The sequence below is a fragment of the Martes martes genome (genome assembly GCF_963455335.1).
Source record: "Martes martes genome assembly, chromosome: 2".
Taxonomy (NCBI): Eukaryota; Metazoa; Chordata; class Mammalia; order Carnivora; family Mustelidae; genus Martes; species Martes martes.
In genome coordinates this window covers 17,797,513-17,810,819 of record NC_137889.1, presented here as the reverse complement: position 1 = coordinate 17,810,819, position 13,307 = coordinate 17,797,513, and the positions used below count along the sequence as shown (strand labels likewise).

Below are 13,307 nucleotides of genomic sequence, written 5' to 3'. Positions count from 1 at the left end.
GTATTTCCAGGAAACATCAGATGACTTGACCTCAAGGATACTTAAAGGGGCACAGAGCCCCTGCTCTGATTAGAACAATTGAGGAATTGGGTTCTATCTCCTTTGGTGACAGTTCTAAAGGAACTCACTCTATCTTCGCTATGTCATCTGAAGATTTATATTCCAAAAATAACCACCGCGCTGTATTTGATTAATAACAATCACGATCTATAGCAACGCTCAGATGAGTTTATTCAATGTCATCCCTGATGCCAAGCGACAAAAGGGACATAAATATTTGTGATATAACCAATACCCTCTCCTACCTTATGCCTCATTATACGAAAATGGTGCCATTTCCCCCTGAACAGTAGACCTAAAGAGAAGACTTACGTTTTTCTTTTATGCTTCCCCTGAGGAGCAAATTTCACCTAGAAACAGAGTTACATCCACCAAAAGCAATTTGTGTACCTAAAGCACTCAGAAATGCTAGCCGGCAGAACCATCATTAGCATTTGATAGCGCGCTTTGCTCCTAACAAGCACTCCTCGGCCCTGCAAAAGGCAATAATTGTAGTTCTTCTTCATTCGCTTTAGATTAATTTGTCCCTGGGGGTCACAGGACTGCCAGGTTAGCAGCCCTAGAATCTCACCTCATAATTGTACTAAACTATAGCCTTATGAAGCCTCCCTCGGCAATCACTTAAAAAAAATTATGATTCTTTCCAAATCCTGAAGGTTAGAAAACAGGCACTAAGGGACACAGCGGACCTAGACCCAGCCACGGATTTCTAGTTAGTAAGTATCTAGACAGAGCATTCTTTTTGCTGGAGATTAACAGATCTTTACTATCAACACGATTAAGTGACATTGTTCGGAGTCACATGCATTTCAGGAAATCTACAAACACCACACTCTTCCCTTGGGTTTTGGTTGCTCTTGGTTGACTTTAATCCATGGTCTCGTTTCCCCTCATGTCCAGTTTAGAAATGCATTTACTGATGATGATAACAACGTGCAGTCTGAAGCAGACAAAATCCAAACCTTTCAGAGATTCAAGAAGTCGAGCAGATGCTGCAGATGTGAAGCAGAAGCTCTAAACATTATGAAGGATCCAACATCTGTGAGCACCTACTGTATGCCAGGCCTTGGGTTAGTACTTTGCGCTTATTATTTTTTTTTAAGATTTTGTTTATATTTATTAGAGAGAGAGAGAGAGAGAGAGAGCGCGCATGGGGGGAGGGGTGGTGGTTGGTAAGGGGCAGAGGGAGAGGGAGGGAGGAAGAAGGAGGCTCTCCCCTAAGCGGGGAAGCCCAAGGCAGGCTCCCAGGACCCCGGGATCATGACCTGAGCTGAAGGCAGATGTTTAACAGCCTGAGCCACCTTATTTAATATTCACAACAACTTGCTGAAATAGATTTCATCTCCCTTGTCTACAGAGTCGAATTTGAATTTTATGGCTATTAAGTCAATTGTCCCAAATCACACAACTAGTAGGCTGCGGAGCCAGATTCCAAACCAATGGCGTCCAGCACCCCTTCCTAGAACATTGGGCAACCCTTAAGCCAGCAATCGCTGCCCCCCTCCCCTCCGTGCTAAAACCCAAGGCCCGATGGCGGCTGGGGGATGTGTCCAGCTGATGAAGCAGGTTGGAAGTCCCGGCAGTAAGATCTGAATCTCTGGGTGCTAGGATCCACGTACTTGACTGAGCTCCTAAAACGGATTCAACAGGTCAAATGCAAGACATTGGAGAGCAAAGTACTTCCTTCTGGCGCCTTGGGAAAATCAGACCCAGAAGAAACATTCATGGTTATAGTCAAAGCCCGTTATAGAAGCTAGGGACAGTTACAGGCATTACAGGATGTGCCGAGCAGGAAACAGCCACTCGTGGGGTCAGACTGTGCTCCGAAGAGACAGCCAATTGCTAGGCAAAGCTAAGGGGAAGCTCGATGAGTCCAAAGTCAGAACAGAGAGATGCAAGCTGCTCAGAGCTGGTGGTCAGCAGCTCTGCTAAGTGCCCAGGGAGCAGCCAGTGTCTGAAGTATCGGCTTCAAACCCCGACCTCACCTGACCTTCTCTTTACGTGCATGTCACCTCACAGGCTGCGAAGCCGCGGTGGGTCCCCCAGGGATCCAGCTAATGCTTGGTGATTCTGGAGACGGCTGCACAGGGATCTGAACGTTCTGAAAACCTTCATGTCCCCAGGGTCAAGCGCTGTGCCGAGATCAGAGAAGGGACTCAGTATTTGTGGAAGGCAGGGAGGAAAAGGAGGAGTGAATAGGCAGATGCGAGTATCACGAACTTGCCATTTAAAACACATCCGGCTCCAGGGTTGTGCGTCAGGAAGGGACAGCAGAAACTGAAGCTGGTCTCCCAGTTGTGCAACGACAACCATTAGAGAAAGTGTTGTGTCTGACGACAAGGAGATGTGGCTTGGGGGACTCTAATCACAAAGAAGGTCTAGGTCGCAAGATGAAAAATCCAATCATTGGAAAATATCCCGGAACTAAGAAGAATCTTGCCTCCAAGGAACTGGGAGATGAATTAGGACCTTATTCACTGAGACACGGGAAGGAGGAGAAAGCAGGGAACCAGGATGTGGGGGCAGTAAAGACAGTCGGACCAAGAACCCAGGACCTGACCGGGACATTCCTCTAACTGGAGCCGTTGTTAGTTTCGGGATGAAGTCCAGCCTGCAGGAGGGTCTCCGTACTCTTCACAGAGAACGTTCCAGGTCCAGCAGATAGGGAAACCTAACGGATTACTGCCCATTTTTCTGGTACCCAGTTGCTAGTTATTCTTTCTGGCCCCAAGATAGCTGAGGGGGTAGAGGAAATCCCCCTGGGTTGGGTAAAAGATCGGCCCCTCCTGGTGAGCTTTTTAAAAGGAGGAAGGAGCGAGGACACGGATGAAAGAAGGCAGCGGGGCGTCTACCCATAACCGCAGTTCTTTCAGGAACGCAAGACAGGAGGGAGCAGGACGACCCTCAAAGAAGAGGCGTGGTGCTCCTCCAAAGCAGAAGCCTTTGGATCCGGTCCCTGCCTGTAAACTCCCGCTCCAGGGGGTGGGCTGGCGGGTTGGAAGGTCTTCTGCCCCTTCCTTCCCTATCCTCTTCTAATACCACTTTACCGGCTGGACTAGTTTATTTTTATTTATTTATTTATTTTTTTAAAGACAAATCACTCTTTTTTTTTTTTTTTTTGACAGACAGATCACAAGTAGGCAGAGAGGCAGGCAGAGAGAGAAGTGAGGAAGCAGGCTCCCTGTTGAGCAGACAGCCCGATGCGGGGCTCGATCCCGGGACGCTAGGATCATGACCTGAGCCGAAGGCAGCGGCTTTAACCCACTGAGCCACCCAGGTGCCCCTGGACTAGTTTATTTTTATCCATACAAGCTAAAAACTCCAAGAGAATAGGTACCAGGTATAGTTTTTTTTTTTTTCTGCTTTGTGTCCTCAGAACCGAGGTCTGTGCCTACCACACTCAGTGAATGACGGCTCGATGAATGAATGAATGAATGAATGAATATCAAGAATTTACCTCTGATTTCAACTACAGGGAAGAAAGAGAAACATTTTAAAGCCCAGAGACACAGGGCTGGTATCTACATGGGGCCATACAGTGTACCCTGGATACTATACAGGGATCGATTGCTTTCAAGTTTTTCCTTAGAAAGCTCCCGCGGGTTGCAGGGTAGCAACATATAATCTTAACACACGGCTTGGGGCTGGAAATCCAAACATTACACAAAAAGAACGGGTGACAAGATGAATGCTATAACTTAGTAATTTCTAGGTCACTTGCAAATGATTACCGTTAATAATTATAAGCTTTTATGGCGCCCTTTCTATGTTCAGAGTGCTTTACAATCATTCATGGGTTCTTCCTCACAACGGTGCTATGAGGTAGATCATCATTATTATCGCATTACAGATGCACTAAGGATGTCAAGCTGGATTTAATTGATCCACGAATGGAGCTATTTTTAGTGGTTCATTTGCCCTGCTGCTTTCAGGTCTTAAAAATCTATTGATGCTGTCTAGAGGGTGATCCTGCTAAAGGGCAATTGAGAAAGACACATTGCAGAGAACGACCCAGAATCACAGAAGCAACGTAGGTACTAAATTTCTGAAAGGTTAAGAGGTGCCCAAGAGAAGCTTCGATGTATTCTAGAAGTACATACATTAGCTGCCGACCGTGTCCTCAAAAACGACTTTTCTCCTAAGGTTACGGCCACCTTGAAAATATGGATTTAGTTTAACATGTACAAGTTTGAAAGCAATTTATACAATCCGGCCTCACAATGCTGAGCCAGGGTTCCCCTCAGTGATATATTCGAATCCCAGGACCAGATTATTCTGTGCCTATGGGAGCTACATGTGATCAGATGTTCACTCCGAGGACTAAAGCGGGTATGACCACCTGTTGGGAATGGTATGGCCCAAGAAGGCTGGTGAGTCTGTGGAGAAGCTCTTGAGCCGTGGAAACGATCTGTCTCCATTTGCAAGGGGAGTGTTTTGGCTACTTGTCTATGGGATGCTTTTCCTTCCCCATTCCATTGTCTGGTTTTCCATCTGTCCATCTATAGAGACTTCTCAGCAAGCACTGAGCTTGTCCTTGTTGTATGTTGAATTATATCCCTCAAAAAAGACATGTTGGAGTCCTAACCTCAGTACCTCAGAATATGACCTTATTTGGAAAGGGTGTCTTTGCAGAGGTAATCAACTTAGAATGCAGCATAAGGGTAGGCCCTAATCAAATATGACTGGTGTCCTTAAAAGGGGGAAAATTGAGGGGTACCTGGGTGACTCAGTTGGTTAAGCGTCTGACTCTTGATTTCAGCTCAGGTCATGATCTCAGGGTCATGAGATCTGGTCCTCCATCACTCTGCTGGGCATGGAGCCTGCTTCAGATTCTCTCTCTCCCTCTCCTCTACCCCTGCCCTAGCCTCTAAAAAGGGGAGGGGGGGGGGGGACTTAATACGGAGACAGACATACAAAGAGGGAAGATGGCCCTGCGAAGATACAAGATCAGAGTATTACATCTGTAAGTCAAGGAACACCAAAGATTGCTGGCAAATGTCCAGAAGCTAGAAAGAGGCAAGGAAGGATCCTTTTCCAATAGGTTTCAATGGAAGTGCTATCCTGCCCACACCTTGATGTCAGACTTCTGGTCTCCAGAACAGTGAGTCAATAAATTTCTGTTGTTCTAAACAACCAAATTCCTGGTACTTAGTGGTGGGAGCCCTAGGAAACTAATACAGTCCTACTAATAGATTAATCTCAAAAGGAGATGAAAAATGACATATCGTCCAAGGCCACCCAGTGTTCAATTCTTTCGGGAATGTTTTCACTTCCTACTATGGAGAAACTTGGGTAAATAAAAGAAGATCCCCATCATCCAGACCACTAGGTAATATTTTGAATTGTTACATTAACAATTATAATTATGCCAACAGCTCTATACCATAGAAGCGGCCCACTAAAAATAAATAAGATTTTCATATTAACAAACTATACCCCTAGTTTGTTGGGGGAACTTCATTGGAAAACACATGCTTTTGGTCACCCAAAACACAATGGGGAAAAGGTGAATGACAACACCTGACACTAGAAAGTGTTTTAAGTGCATATTTTACTAGTGTCCACGACACGCAATTTTTTAAAACAGAGTGAATTAAATCCAAATGAGAAGAAATGAAATAACAAAGGCAGGATATTAATGAAATCAAAAATATAAAGCAAAGAAAATCAACAATGCCAAAAGTTGGTTCTTTGAAAGATATTTAAAGGTGATAGATATTTAGCACAACTGGTAAGAAAAAGAGAGATAAGACACAAATTATGAATGTTGGAAATTTAAATAAGGACCTCACTGTAGATTAAATAGGTGTGAAAAATCTGATGAGATGGGGGTGCCTCACTGGCTCAGTAAATAGAGCACAGGACTTTTGATCTTTGGGTCATGAGTTTGAGCCCCATGTTGGGTGTAGAGATTATAAATAACTAAACTTAAAAAAAGGCTGATAAGACTTTATGAACAGCTTTACATTAGCAAAGTTACAATTTAGACAACATGTACCCATCCAAAGAAAAACACAATTTAATAAGCTGACAGAAAATGATTTTAAAATTTCAAACATGTATTTATGAAAGAAATTGAATCTGCAATTTAAAACCTTCTCACAAAGATGAGATGTTACATATTAGAGGGCCCCGCTAGTAAATTCATCTATACATACTTGGGGAAGGGATAATACCAGTCTTAACAAATCCTTCCATAGAATATAAGAGTAGGAATACTTCTTAACTCATTTTATGAAGCCAACATAACCTAACAGTGACATTACAAGAAAGGGAAATTACAGGGCAGTGGCTCTCATGAGCATAGATACTAAAATCCTAAACAATACGTTAGCCTCGACCTCTTCACAGAAAACTATAAATCATTTTTATGAAAATTAAAGCAGTCCTAAACAAATGAATAAACCATAGGTACCACTTGGAAATTTTGATACAATAAAAATGCAAATTCTCTCACAAATAGATATATAGATCCAATGAAATATCAATCAAAGTCCCAGAAGGTTTACTTTTGTGAGAAGCGACGAACTGACTCTAAAGCTCCTATGAAAATGCAGATAACGTGGAATAGCCAAGACCACTTTGAAGGACAAGGCCGAAGGACTTGCACGACAAATGCCACCACTTCCTCTGAAGCCACAGAAATTAAGACAGTGTGGTGTTGGCACAGGATAGGTAAACAGACAGGTGGAACCCTGTAGAGAATCCAAATGCAGCGACCTGACTTACGACCAAGATGACTGCAGTGCGAAGGGGAGTTGACGGATTTTTCAGTCAGTTGGGTCAAATGAATATCCATATGCAAAAGCCATAGTTTGATTCCTGCTACACATCATAAGCGGATATGAAGTCTAGATGATTTCGGATTTAGACCTCTGGATGGGAGAATATTTCGATAAACTGAGGGCCAGCGGACTTCTCCATGGGGCATAAAAGCACAGACCATAAAGGAAAAAAATGAAACTATTAGAAGTTGTTAAAATTAAGAGCTTGTGTCCATCAAAAAACAACACTGGGAGTGAAAAGGCAAGACACAGAATGGGACAAATGTACACATATGCGTGTGTATGTGTACAAAATTTCCTGTATTGAGGGTATATAACTCCTAATAGATAAATAAATCCTAAAATCAATAAGGAAAAAAGTGCACAAAGGACTTGAAAGAACACTTCACAAAAGAAAAAAAAATGGTTAATAAACATGAAAAGTTTCTCAACATCAGTTGTCACTAGGGAACATAAATTAAAACCCAATGAGATAACACTACACATCCACCGAATGGGTTAATATGAAAAGGAACCACAATACCAAGTGCTGGTGTGAATGAAAGCCCATTCCTTGCCACTGAGAATATAAATTGGCACAACTATTTTAGTAAATTGCTTGGTAGTAGCTACAAAATCTAGGGATATTCACACCCCTGTGGCCCAGTGATTTTACTCCTAGATAAACGTCCTACGGTAATGTATGCACGCAGTTACCAAAACACACGTACAAGAACGTTTAGAGCAGCACTATTCTTAATAGCCAAACAGCCAATAATTGTTACATTGACACAGATCCACCTTGCAAACATATATTGAGCAAAAGAAGCCAGATAAGAAAGAGCTGATATTGCATGATTCCATGCCTACAGAGTTGGAAAACAGGAAAAATGAATCAGAGGTGATGGAAGGCAGGGGGGGGGGGCAGGGAGTGGGTGGAAGAGGGTCTGGAGAGGCTTAAGGGCAGTGCTGGTGGTGGTCTGTTTCTTGATTTGGGTGATGGTGACAGTGGTATGTGAGTTTTGAAAATTGGTCAAGTGACACACGCTCGTTTGTGTATTTCAACATTAAGCTTTTTTTTAAAAAAGATTTTATTTTACTTATTTATTTGAAAGAGAGATAGCAAGAGAGAGAATGAGCAGGGAGGGGAGGGAGAAGCAGGTTCCCCACTGAGCAGGGAACCTGACGTGAGATTTGATCCCAGGACCCTGAGATCATGACCTGAACTGAAGGCAGATGCTTAACCGACTGAACCACGCAGTTTGTCCTGCAATATTAAGTTTAGTTGAAAAGTACATATCCTGCTGATAGTAGGTCTTAAAAAACACATAACATCAAGTCTGATGGATGCTTAGAATTGGAGTTCAAAGGGGAATGACTGACCACCCTCGATGAAGCGGTGACCAGAAATATGGCTGGGAGGATAAATTCAGGTCACACTCTGACAGCCTCTCAATGCCATGCCAAGGGCTTGAGAATTTATTCAGTAGACCAGACACAGTGAGTGGCAATCGAGAGAGGCAATGTGACCAGATTCGTGTTAATAGAAAAATTCTTATGGCACCCTATGAAATAAATTGAAAATGGGAAGAGACGACACAGGGAGACTAGTGAAGACATTGTCAGCATATTGAGACCAAAAAAATGAAAGTTTGAGATGGCAAAGCATTCAAACTTGAGTTCTGCCCCTGCCCATCCCTGTCTGCTTCTTTATGTGGATCTGTTCAGTAAACAAGTACAGATTCTGAAAACACTGCTTCTGCTTGGAAAGTCACCATCCTAGTATCCCAGGAGTATCTTCAGTGCTGATGGCTTGCAGGAGAGGGGCAAGCCCCTGGAGGACCGGCTGTCAAACCGTTTTTATTCTGATGGCTACTGGGTGCTAGTTCTGGTCATGCTTCATCACTCAGGGCACATTCAAGCATGGAATTTCCTGTGAAGTTAAAAGAAAAGTTATGCTATCTGTTGAAAAAAATCACAGGATAGAGACTGTGAGCAGCTCAGATCTGAAGACTACCAAATTGGATCAACCCTTTTTGATACCAACTTCCTTTTTTTTTTTCTTTTTACCATTTTTGATTTTTTTTTCTATTATCTATAACCTTTGGAAACGAACCACATGAAACTACAAAATTGGCAAATGTCTTGAAATCTGTATATAAAACACAAATTACTTCTAATTTCAACCCTCATTTATTAGCATACCCCTCAATCTTAAAAAAAAAAAAAGGCAGCTCCGAAGATAGTCTTATACTATTCTTTAAAAAAGGAAACTGTTCCCTTTTAACTTTACACCCACCCCACACCCCAATTTCAAAACACACCATTTCATTGTCTTGGTCATGGACATTTCCAAAGTGAGATTTTATATTTTGCTCTCAGAGCTTCCAATTATCAGAAAAACCATGCTTTCCTTTACTGAAGGAGTTTGGTGCTACTGACGTTGGTGTATCCCTTCCAATATTCTTCATCCTTATCTTTGCTTCCGGGGACATTTCCTCTGGCTCACTAGCTTCATCTTCATTAAAAGCTGCTGCGACTAAAACGGTTTTTGGAGCAAGCATTGGAACAGTTCTTTAGGCTTCCTTGATCCAAGTTTGATGGATATGGCTGAGGCTTGCTTTGTCATCTACCTATGGCAAATCCCAACTTGGAGATCTTTGTAGGTTTTGTTGGGAGGTCTGCAGCTTCTTCTTCTGCTGATGGCATCTCAGCGCTGTGACTGGAACTTTCCCCTCCATGACTGGAAGAAACAGTCTAAATTTTGACAGTTTTTTCTACTTCTTCTTCAGGTTCTCCAGCGGCTCCAGCTTGCTGCGGTTTCTCAGGCTTCTCTTCTCCCTCCTCCCCGTCCACCATTTTCCCGGCAGTGGCCTGATACCAACTTCTTTACTTGAATGATGCATTCTGATGGTAAGCTAAATGGAAACAGGAGACAAGTATAGGGAATGCTTTAGCTGGTTTATGGCTTTATATGTAACAAGAAAGTTCCTCCAGTCCCGTGGACACAAGAAATTCTCCCCCATCTAGTTTTTAAACAAGGCATACATTTACAAGGATCCAACAAAGAGACAAAACCTCCCCCACCCTTTTCTTTTTGTTTTTTTGTCTTTTTTGTTCATTTGTTTTGTCTCTTTTTATATATAGCATATGAGGTGGGGGTACATGAGAAAAGAGTTAACCCAGAAGGCCTGAACTTCTATCCTTGGAAAGGCCCTGCTGCAAGATTAGCCCTTGGCTGGCATCTGGGAACTTATATTTCAGGAGTGTTCCCACCACTATGCAAGCAGAAGGGCTCACTGTGTCTAAACTGTATAAACAATATGGTATGTACTTGTATTAGGGTTCTACAGAGAAACAAAACCAACAGGATATATATAGAGATAGATGCATATATAGAGATATATGATACATATGAGATATATATGAGGTACGATATGAGATATGATAGAGACAGAGAAAGAGAGAGAAAAAAAGATTTACTTTAAGGAATTGACTTCCATGATTATGGAAGCTGGCAAGTCCAAAATTTGCATATCTGCGGTGTGGACCATTAGGCCTGAGATCCAGAAAGAGCCAATGTTGCAATTCAAGTTCAAAGGCCATCTGCTGGCAGACTTTCTTTTTGCTTGGAAGCGGTCAGTCTTTTCTTTTTGTCCTTTGCCCTGGCCTTCAAGTGACTAGACAAGACCCACCAATGTTATGGGGAATAGTCTGCTTTACTCAAAGTCCACCAGTTTAAACGTAAATCTCAAACAAAACACCCTCACAGAAACATCAGATGTTTGACCAAATATCTGGGCACTGTGGCCCAACCACATTGACACATAAAATTAATCATCACAATGCTGAATGCCTGCTTTCTTTCTCGCGGCCTGGATAGATGGGACATGCCAGGCAACGACTGCCTCTGTGATCAGCTCTCAGTAAAAACCTCGGGCAGTAAGTCTCTAATGAGCTTCCTTGATAGACAACATTCATTGTCACAACTTGTTGTTGGAAGAATTATGTGGATTCTGCACAATCCACTGGGAGAGGACCCTTGGAAACCTGCATCTGGTCTCCCACAGACTTCATCTCACACATTTTTTCCCTTCACTAATTGGGCTTTACATCCTTTTAGTGTAATAAATCATAGTTGTCAGTGTGGCTAGATATTGAATCCTGTGGGTCTCCCCAGTGAACCATCAAATCTGGGGGGGATCTTGGGGACCCCCAACCCAGGATATTACAAAAGCCTATCTCATTCTAGTCTTCTCTTGAAATATATCAAAAGGCATAACAGCAGTAAATCACATATTGTATCAAAAGAACATTATAATAAATGACATAAAAATAGTTCAAGAGGAACTAGTGATTATATAGTACTTTAGAAATATGAAGTGCTACATAAATACTAAGTAACAATAATAAGACAAATTGTACATTTCCATTCATTCCAAAGGACATTTCTGCAGATTTTCACAGAAAATAAACTTAATTATGTATGTCCAGCAAGAATTGTTATAAACCTTTTAAATAGTCCTAGTATATTTTCAGTGAGAAGGATAAGTGCAGAGATCCATTAACCAAAGGGAAAAATGTTTGGGGACTACTGAGTGAAATTTCAAGCCTAATAGGTTTTGAAATCAGTTTATTAGAATTATAGAGAAATATTTCATATATAATGATCTCTGGGTTTTGCTTAATAGTCATACTAATTAACTTCTCAAATTCAATAAAAGTGCAGGAAATTTACCTATGTTCAGTACTTGACAAATAAATCATGGTAATTACATATTCACATGGCCAATGATAATTTTTCCAACCTAGTCTAATAAGCAAGAGTTCTTCAAGATAATTATTCTTGCTTTAAAAAAACCATGTGTATAAAATGACTCCTACTGGTCAGGAGTTTTGAGGGTTCGTGCTGATATCCAAACAAGTTTCCTAAATCTCTAGGTCAGTAGTAACAGCCTGTCGGGCTTTAGTAAGATGTGTATTTCCAGGGTGTTACAACACATCCAGATAATGATCTCGGGGGGGGGGGGAGGTTGAAGGTGTTAGGTGAAAAAGTACTGGGATTTTTAAATTTCAGGTCTGCCTTGACTTCCTCTGTTGCTGCATGGTGAACAAGAGAATATATTAAAACCCCAGAAAATCCACAGAAGATGAATTATCAAAAGCCTGATACCTAAGAAGTAATTAAAACCAGGAACCATGCAAATTTCGTCCAACTTCTGAATCACAAACAAGGCTGGTATTTAATCACTTGAGGTATATAACCTCATCTAAAACAGTGATCCTCAGCGTGGGGTTCTCCAATCAGCATCACGTGGAAACTTGGTTAAAATGTGGATTACCCAACAACAACAACAAAAAACAAACAACCCAATTCAAAAATGGGCATAGGATTTGCATTGACATTTCTCAAAACATATATATAATACATATTTTATATATTGTGTATAAAATATTTTTATATATTTTATATATTATATATATATATGTATATATATTGTGTGGCCAATAAGCACATAAAAAGGTATTCAACATCACCAGCTATGGTGTAAGTACCTGACATTAGGCCTTGATGGCTGAGGTACCCATTTCAAAAGACACCCATCTCTTTCTTGGAGACAAACGGGACAGGCGGGGGAAGGTGAAGGAAACTTCACCTTGGTAAATTTCGGATAGCTTCAGATAACCAAGGATACCAAAAATGGCACTATTAAGGTCGTTTCTTTGAAGCCAAGAATCAAATTACATGCCCATAAAATGTCTGGCAAACTCCCTCTGTGGCCAAGGCTTGTCCAATGAAGGTGCTAGTTACCTTTATAAGCAGTTTTTTAAAGAAACTCAATGAAACGCATACATTTTATTCGTTAGGATCTGCTGTAGGTCTTTCAGATGAAGAGAATTTAATATCGGGAATCAAATGCTAAGATCACTGAAGGACAGAGAAAACAGGCATAACAAAGCACCCCAGAAATTAGGGAATCATTGACCAGAGCCCAGAGCCAGAGACAGAGCCCAGAGGCCCAGGGGGATCTGGCTCTAATAAAGAAAGGCCTCTGTGGCGGGAGACAGAGCTGCAGAGACCACAGCCCAGGGATGCCACTGGAAGTTTAGAGAGGTAGAGAATTCTGCGGGCTTCTCCCTTCCTCTTCGCCTCCTCTAAGTGTCTCCCACTAACTGAGCCCACCAAGCGGCCAAGGACCAAGGGAACCTGGGAGATGTATCATGTTGTACAGTACAGAGCAAGGGAAGCGACTGATCTGAGATCAAAGTAGCAGTCAATGGGCAAATATGGCGTGAACAAGAAAGATGCACTTCTTTCTACTGGAAAGAGTACCATACTCAGAACCAAAATATTTGAATTGGAAGCCACCTCTATCATGTATGATCTGAAAGAACCTAAACAAGTCAATTCACCTTCTTTGGATTTAGGTTCTTTTCTACAAATACATGGTAGCTCTATGATCACACTCTCAAGCATGTTGC

General features: G+C 41.9%; 1 pseudogene across 1 annotated transcript; it reads right to left on the bottom strand.

The window, feature by feature from the left end:
- Positions 1 to 927: 927 nt before the first annotated feature.
- LOC308338219 (PEST proteolytic signal-containing nuclear protein-like) lies at positions 928 to 9,683 on the bottom strand (annotated as a pseudogene). Its single transcript has 2 exons — positions 9,124 to 9,683; positions 928 to 1,052 (listed from the first exon to the last, which is right to left on the bottom strand). The product of its transcript is annotated as a PEST proteolytic signal-containing nuclear protein-like (transcript).
- Positions 9,684 to 13,307: the final 3,624 nt, after the last annotated feature.